The sequence below is a fragment of the Hemitrygon akajei genome, unplaced genomic scaffold, assembly GCF_048418815.1.
Source record: "Hemitrygon akajei unplaced genomic scaffold, sHemAka1.3 Scf000110, whole genome shotgun sequence".
Lineage (NCBI taxonomy): Eukaryota > Metazoa > Chordata > Chondrichthyes > Myliobatiformes > Dasyatidae > Hemitrygon > Hemitrygon akajei.
Window position 1 is genome coordinate 584,189 of NW_027331996.1, and position 7,621 is coordinate 591,809.

General features: G+C 46.2%; 1 protein-coding gene across 1 annotated transcript in view; it reads left to right on the forward strand.

Annotated features, from left to right (window-relative positions):
- The window catches only part of LOC140723346 (zinc-binding protein A33-like), a 402,895-nt gene extending 395,490 nt beyond the window's left edge, over window positions 1-7,405 (forward strand). Inside the window, exon 7 of the mRNA XM_073037933.1 lies at window positions 6,304-7,405. The gene's annotated coding sequence lies outside the window, so the exon portion shown is untranslated. The remainder of the gene's footprint in view (window positions 1-6,303) is intronic.
- Window positions 7,406-7,621: the final 216 nt, after the last annotated feature.

Here is a 7,621-nt window from a genome sequence, read left to right on the forward strand (position 1 = left end):
CTAGGGTGCAGTTCCTCTGGTCCGGGTGGCTTGTGTACCTTCAGGTCTTTCATCTTTTTGAGCACCTTTTCTCTTGTAACAGTAACTGCACCCACTTATCTTCCTTCACACATTACACCATCAGGCATACTGCTAGTGTCTTCCACAGTGAAAACTGACACAAAGTAATCATTTAGTTCATCAGCCATCTCCTAGTCCCCTGTTATTATTTGTCCTGCCTCATTTTCTAGCGGTCCTATATCCACTGTCATTTCTCTCTCATTTTTAACATACTTGAGAAAACTGTTACTATCCACGTCGATATCATTTTCTAGTTTGGTTTCAGATTTCATCTTTTGCCTTTTTTAGTTGCTCTCTATAGGTTGTTAAAAATGTTCCAATCGTCCATCTTCCCACTAATCTTTGCTTTGAACATAGAACATAGAACAATACAGCACAGTACAGGCCCTTCAGTCCACAATGTTGTGCCGACCCTTAAACCCTGCCTGTCAGAAAACCCGCAACTTAAATTTCTCCATATACCTGTCTAGTAGTCTCTTAAATTGCAGTAGTGTATGTGCCTCCCCCACTGACTCGGGCAGTGCATTCCACGCACCAACCACTCTCTGAGTCAAAAAACCTTCCTCTAATATCCCCCTTGAACATTCCACCCCTTACCTTAAAGCCATGTCCTCTTGTATTGAGCAGTGGTGCCCTGGGGAGGAGGCGCTGGCTGTACACTCTTCTATTCCTCTTAATATCTTGTAAATCTCTATCATGTCTCCTCTCATCCTCCTTCTCTCCAGAGAGTAAAGCCCACGCTCCCTCAATCTCTGATCATAATCCATACTCTCTAAACCAGGCAGCATCCTGGTAAATCTCCTCTGTACCCTTTCCAATGCTTCCACATCCTTCCTATAGTGAGGTGACCAGAACTGGACATGGTTCTCCAAGTGTGGCCTAACCAGAGTTTTATAGAGCTGCATCATTACCCCACGACTCTTAAACTCTATCCCTCGACTTATGAAAGCTAACACTCCATAAGCTTTCTTAACTACCCTATCTACCTGTGAAACAACTTTCAGGGATCTGTGTTCATGTACTCCCAGATCCCTCTGCTCCTCCACACTCCCAAGTATCCTGCCATTTACTTTGTACTCTGCCTTGGAGTTTGTCCTTTCCAAAGTGTACCACCTCACACTTCTCTGGGTTGAACTCCATCTGCCACTTCTCAGCCCACTCCTGCATCCTATCAATGTCTCTCTGCAATCTTCGACAATCCTCTACACTATCCACAACACCACCAACTTTGTGTCGTCTGCAAACTGCCAACCCACCCTTCTACCCCCACATCCAGGTCGTTAATAAAAATCACGAAAAGTTAAAGGTCCCAGAACCGATCTTAGTGGGACACAACCCTTCTTTCCGAATGTACTCCCTCCACCACGATCCTCTGCTTTCTGCAGGCAAGCCAATTCTGAATCCACCTGGCCATATTTCCCTGGATCCCATGCCTTCTGACTTTCTGAATAAGCCTACAGTGTGGTACCTTGTCAAATGCCTTACTAATATTCAAGTAGATCAATACACTGAACTACCCTCATCTATATGCCTGGTCACCTCTTCAAAGAACTCTATCAGGCTTGTTAGACACAATCTGCCCTTCACAAAGCCATGCTGACTGTCCCTGATCAGACCATGATTTCTAAATGTCCATTGATTCTATCTTTAAAAGTCTTTTCCAACAGCTTTCCCACCACTGACGTAAGGCGCACTGGTCTATAATTACCCGTACTATCCCTAATACCTTTTTTGAACAAGGAGACAACATTCGCCTCCCTCTAAATCTCTGGTACCATTCCCGTGGACGAGGACATAAAGATCCTATCCAGAGGTTCAGCAATCTCTTACCTCGCCTCGTGAAGCAGAACATAGAACATAGAATAGTACAGCACATTACAGGCCCTTCGGTCCACAATGTTGCACTGTCCCTCAAACCCTGCCTCACATATAACCCCCCAATTTAAATTCCTCCATATACCTGTCTAGTAGTCTCTTCAACTTCACCAGTGTATCTGCCCCCACTACTGACTCAGGAAGTGTATTCCACGCACCAACCACTCTCTGAGTGAAAAACCTTCCTCTAATATCCCCCTTGAACTTCCCGCCCCTTCCCTTAAAGCCATGTCCTCTTGTACTGAGCAGTGGTGGACTGGGGGAGAGGCGCTGGCTATCCAGTTTACCTATTCCTCTTAATATCTTGTACAACTCTATCGTGTCTCCTCTCATCCTCCTTCTCTCCAAAGACTAAAGCCCTAGCTCCCTTAATCTCTGATCATAATCCATACTCTCTAAACCAGGCAGCATTCTGGTAAATCTCCTCTGTATCCTTTCCAATGCTTCCACATCCTTCTTATAGTGAGGCGACCTGAACTGGACACAGTACTCCAAGAGTGGCCTGACCGGTGTTTTATAGAGCATCGCGACTCTTAAACTCTTTCCCCATAAGGTTTTGTAACTACCCTATTCCCCAGTAGCCGGCGGAATATTCCATCAGGCCCCGGTGACTTATCCGTCCTAATATATTTTAACAACTCCAACACCTCTTCACCCTTAATATCAACATGCTCCAGAACATCAATCTTACTGATATTGTCCTCACCATCTTCAAGTTTCCTGTCATTGATGAATACCGAAGAGAAGTATTCATTGAGGACCTCGCTCACTTCCACAGCCACCAGGCACATCTTCCCACCTTTATCTCTAATCGGTCCTACCTTCATTCCTGTCAACCTTTTGTTCTTCACATAATTGAAGAATGCCTTGGGGTTTTCCTTTATCCTACTCACCAAGGCCTTCTCATGCCCCCTTCTTGCTCTCCTCAGCCCCTTCTTAAACTCCTTTCTTGCTACCCTATATTCCTCAATCGACCCACCTGATCCTTGCTTCCTAAAAATCACGTATGCTGCCTTCTTCCATCCACCTCACTTGTCACCCAAGGTTCCTTCACCCTACCATTCTTTATCTTCCTCACCGGGACAAATGTATCCCTAACATCCTGCAAGAGATCCTTAAACATCGACCACATGTCCATAGTACATTTCCCTGCAAAAACATCATCCCAATTCACACCCGCAAGTTTTAGCCTTATAGCCTCATAATTTGCCCTTCCCCAATTAAAAATGTTCCTGTCCTCTCTGTTTCTATCTTTTTCTATGATAACGTTAAAGGCCAGGGAGCGATGGTCGCTGTCTCCCAGATGCTCACCCACTGACAGATCTGTGACCTGACACGGTTCGTTACCTAATACTAGATCTAGTATGGCATTCCCCCTAGTCGGCCTGTCAACATACTGTGACAGGAACCCGTCCTGGGCACACTTAACAAACTCTGCCCTGTCTAAACCATTGGAACTAATCAGATGCCAATCAATATTAGGGAAGTTAAATCCACCCTGTTATTCTAGCACCTTTCCAAAATCTGCCTCCCAATGTGCTCCTCGGTATCTCTGCTGCTAGCAGGAGGCCTATAGAATACCCCCAGTAGAGTAACTGCTCCCTTCCTGTTCTTGACTTCTACCCATACTGACTCAAAAGAGGATCCTGATACATTACCTACCCTTTCTGTAACTGTAATAGTATCCCTGATCAGTAACACCACCCCTTCTCCTCTCCCCCCCCCCCCCACCCCATCCCTTTTAAAGCACTGACATCCAGGAATATTGAGAATCCATTCGTGCCCTGGTGCCAGCCAAGTTCTTTATAATGGCCACTATATTATAATTCCATGTATGTATCCAAGCTCTCAGTTCATCACCTTTGTCCCTGATGCTTCTTGCCTTGAAGTACATACACTTTAGCCCTTCAACCTTACTACCTTTACACCCTTTATTCTGTTTCTCTTTTCTCAAAGCCTCTTTATATGTTAGATCTGGCTTTAGTCCATGCACTATATTTGCTGCTCTCGCATGACCTTTATCCTCCTCCACCTCACTATCTGCTCTAACACTCTGGTTCCCCTCCCCCCACAAATCGAGTTTAAACCCCCCCCATCCCCCCTCCCCCCCCCCCCCCCCCCCCCGAGCAGCACTAACAATCCTTCCCGCAAGGATGTTAGTCCCCCTCCAGTTCAGGTGCAAACCATCCCGTTGGAAAAGGTCCCACCTTCCCTGGAACAAAGCCCAATTGTCCAGAAACATGAAGCCCTCCCTTCTGCACCAACTCCTTAGCCACGTATTTAGCTGCGTTATCTTCCTATTTCTAGCCTCACTAGCTAGGAGTCCTGTGTATAACTGCCATCAACATTCTGTTACCTTTGCAGTTTCTAAACTCAACCCACAGTGATTTAACATCTTCTGACTCTATGTCACATCTTTCCCCTGATTTGATGCCATTCATTACCGGTGCACATCACACCCTCTGCCTACCTTCCAATATAACGTGTAAACTTGGACACTCCACTCCCAACTACAACCATCCTTCAGCCACGATTCAGTGATGGCCACAACATCATACGTGGCAATCTGTAATATTGCAACAAGATCATCCACCTTATTTCTTATATTACGCACATTTAGATACAACACCTTGACCTCTGTGTTTGCTGTCCTTTCTGGTTTTGCATCCCTGATGATTTGATACTCAGCCTGCTGACTACAACTAAGTCCCATCACCTGCCTGCCCTTCCTGACAATCTGACTGCATGCTATCTTTACTTTTTTTTACCATCCATCCTATTCTGAGTCCCTTCACTCCGATTCCCACCCCGCCCTGCCAGGTTAGTTTACACCCTTCCCAATGGCTCTAACAAACCTGCCTGTGATAATATCGGTCCCCCTCGGTTGCAGGTGCAGCCCGTCACTTTTGAACAGGTCATCCCCTCAGAAGAGATCCCAGTTATCGAAGAACCTGAAGCCTTGCCTTCTGCACCAGCTTCTCAGCCATGTATTTATCTGCCAAATCATCCTATTATGCCCGCACTGACGCGTGGCACAGGTAGCAATCCAGAAATTACTACCTGGGAGTTCCTGCTTCTCAACTTTCTACCGAGCTCTTGAAATTCACTTTTCAGGACCTCATTGCTTTTCCTTCCTATGTCATTGGTACCAATATGTACCAAGACAACTGGCTGCTACCCCTCCCTCTCCGAAATGTTGTGGATGCGATTTGAGACATCCCTGACCCTGGCACCTGGGAGGTAACATACCATCCAGGTGTCCCGTCCATGTCCACAGAATCTCCTGTCTGTTCCCTCACTGTCAAATCCCCTATCACTACTGCTCTCTTCTTCTGTCACTTTCCCTTTTAGTCAAACCTTTTATTTCTGAAACAAAACTCAAGTCACTTTTTATTGTCATTTCGACCATAACTGCTGGTGCAGTACACAGTAAAAACGAGACAACATTTTTCAGGACCATGCTGCTACATGAAACAGTACAAAAACTAGACTGAACGACGTAAAAAACAACACAGGGAGAACTACACTAGACTACAGACCTACCTAGGACTGCATAAAGTGCACAAAACAGTGCAGGCATTACAATAAATAATGAACAAGACAATAGGGCAGTCAGGTGTCAGTCCAGGCTCTGGGTATTGAGGAGTCTGATAGCTTGGGGGAAGAAACCGTTACATAGTCTGGTCGTGTGAGCCCGAATGCTTCGGAGCCTTTTCCGAGATGGCAGGCAGGAGAAGAAATTGTATGAGGGGTGCATGGGGTCATTCATAATGCTGTTTGCTTTGCGGATGCAGTGTGTGGTGTAAATGTCCGTGATGGCGGTGTGCTGCCTTTATGGCAGTTATTTAGTTTATAATATTTTCGCGTAGTAATTTGTTAGCATTTTTTTAGTTAAAGTTAGGATTGTTTAAATCAATTGATTTGTCTGTAATACATCGCGGCTGCGATGACGTCACATCCGGGTTCGCCGCGTCTTGTGGGGAATTACCGGTTTGAGATTCACGCAAGGGTGGGGGTCACTCACATGTGCCACCATAACGCTGACTAGGGTCTCTCTATGCACCAAAGACACAGTGAAAGCAACGCTGTAAGTCATTAGATAATCGGTATTTTGAGTTAGAATGTTAACGCCGATTCTGTTAAAAGTAACGACGGTCGGTAAGGTTTACCTTTTCGTCAGTTAAAGAGTCGGGATAGTTTGTATTGAAGTGTATCTAAAGCAGCCAATGGAGCAGCTAGATTCTGACTGTATGCTGCACTTTAGTGTAATGTAGTTATTGTAGTTTTACCTTTGCAAGTATTCACAATGTAAATGTGATATTTAGAAGGGAACAAACACTGTACCAATCCTGTATTGTTTTTCAACAGTTTTCACCATGCGTTAATGTGAAGAGTGAACAGTAAATGGTTAATCTTACTGCGGTCTCGTTTGCATTGATTCTGGTTTATCTCGACGTTTACCTCGGCGTTACTTCACACCCGAGCGAGAACGTTACAGTGAAAAAGCGGCATTATCAGGTGTTTAAAGTGCAGCCATGTCAACCCGATCCAGCATCAAGTCGTTGTCAAAGTCATCGTCATCCTGCGACAGGGGCAGTAGGGCATCAAGTAAGGCCACCCAAGCAAGAGCGAAAGCAGAAGCCGCCAAGGTGCGAGCGCGCTTTGCCAAAGAAGAATTAGAAGTAAAGATGAAAGCGGCTGCCAGAGAAGCCGAAAACCAGAAGGAAAAGGCTGCCAGAGAAGCCGAAGCGGCTGCCAGAGAAGCCGAAAACCAGAAGGAAAAGGCTGCCAGAGAAGCCGAAAACCAGAAGGAAAAGGCTGCCAGAGAAGCCGAAAACGAATTCGAAAGGAAAAGGGTAGAGGCACGGTTAGAAGCGCTGAAGCTAGAACGAGAAGCAGCAGCTGCCGAGGTGGAAGCAGAGTTAATAGAAGACGCCGAAGAAATGCATGATCCGAAGGACGGAAAATCTACCTCAGAAAAGATCGGATTGGAACGTACAAGGGACTATGTCCAATCTCAAATGGAATGGAAGACTCTTTCTTCCTCTCCTTACTTATTCGATAACGTCCCACTTCACGAGGAGTCTTGGAGAGGCCCGACAGCATCACGTCCATCCGAGGAAGATAATTTACCCTCGCAACTCCGCGATGAACCCAGGAATGCAAGGGCTCACGACAAGTACTTCTCGACACCGAACTTACCGGATTTGGGGAGAAGAGAGGCAAAGACTGAGTCCAGACCAGCAAATCCCATAACAGATGTACGCCCTCAGTCATGTACCTGTGGACATGTTCCCTCAGCCCGCACGCCACCTGCAGACGAATCCGCAGCACGGTATTTCGCACGACGGGATCTCGTCACTTCAGGACTATACCGGTTCGACGATAAACCTGAAAATTACCGTGCATGGTACTCCACTTTCACCAACGCTATCGACGGAGTCCAGCTCAGAGCAACCCAGGAGTTGGATCTTATGGCAAAATGGCTGGGAAAAGCATCATGCGAACAGGTGAGACGCATGCGTTCAGTGTACATCAACAAACCTGAGCTAGCATTGAAGAAAGCATGGGAGAGACTTCAGGAGGGCTACGGAGCCCCCGAAATTATTGAGGCGGCGCTATGCCAACGTTTGGGAAATTTTCCTAAGGTGTCAGCCAAGGACCACACCAAGCTAAGAGAATTTGG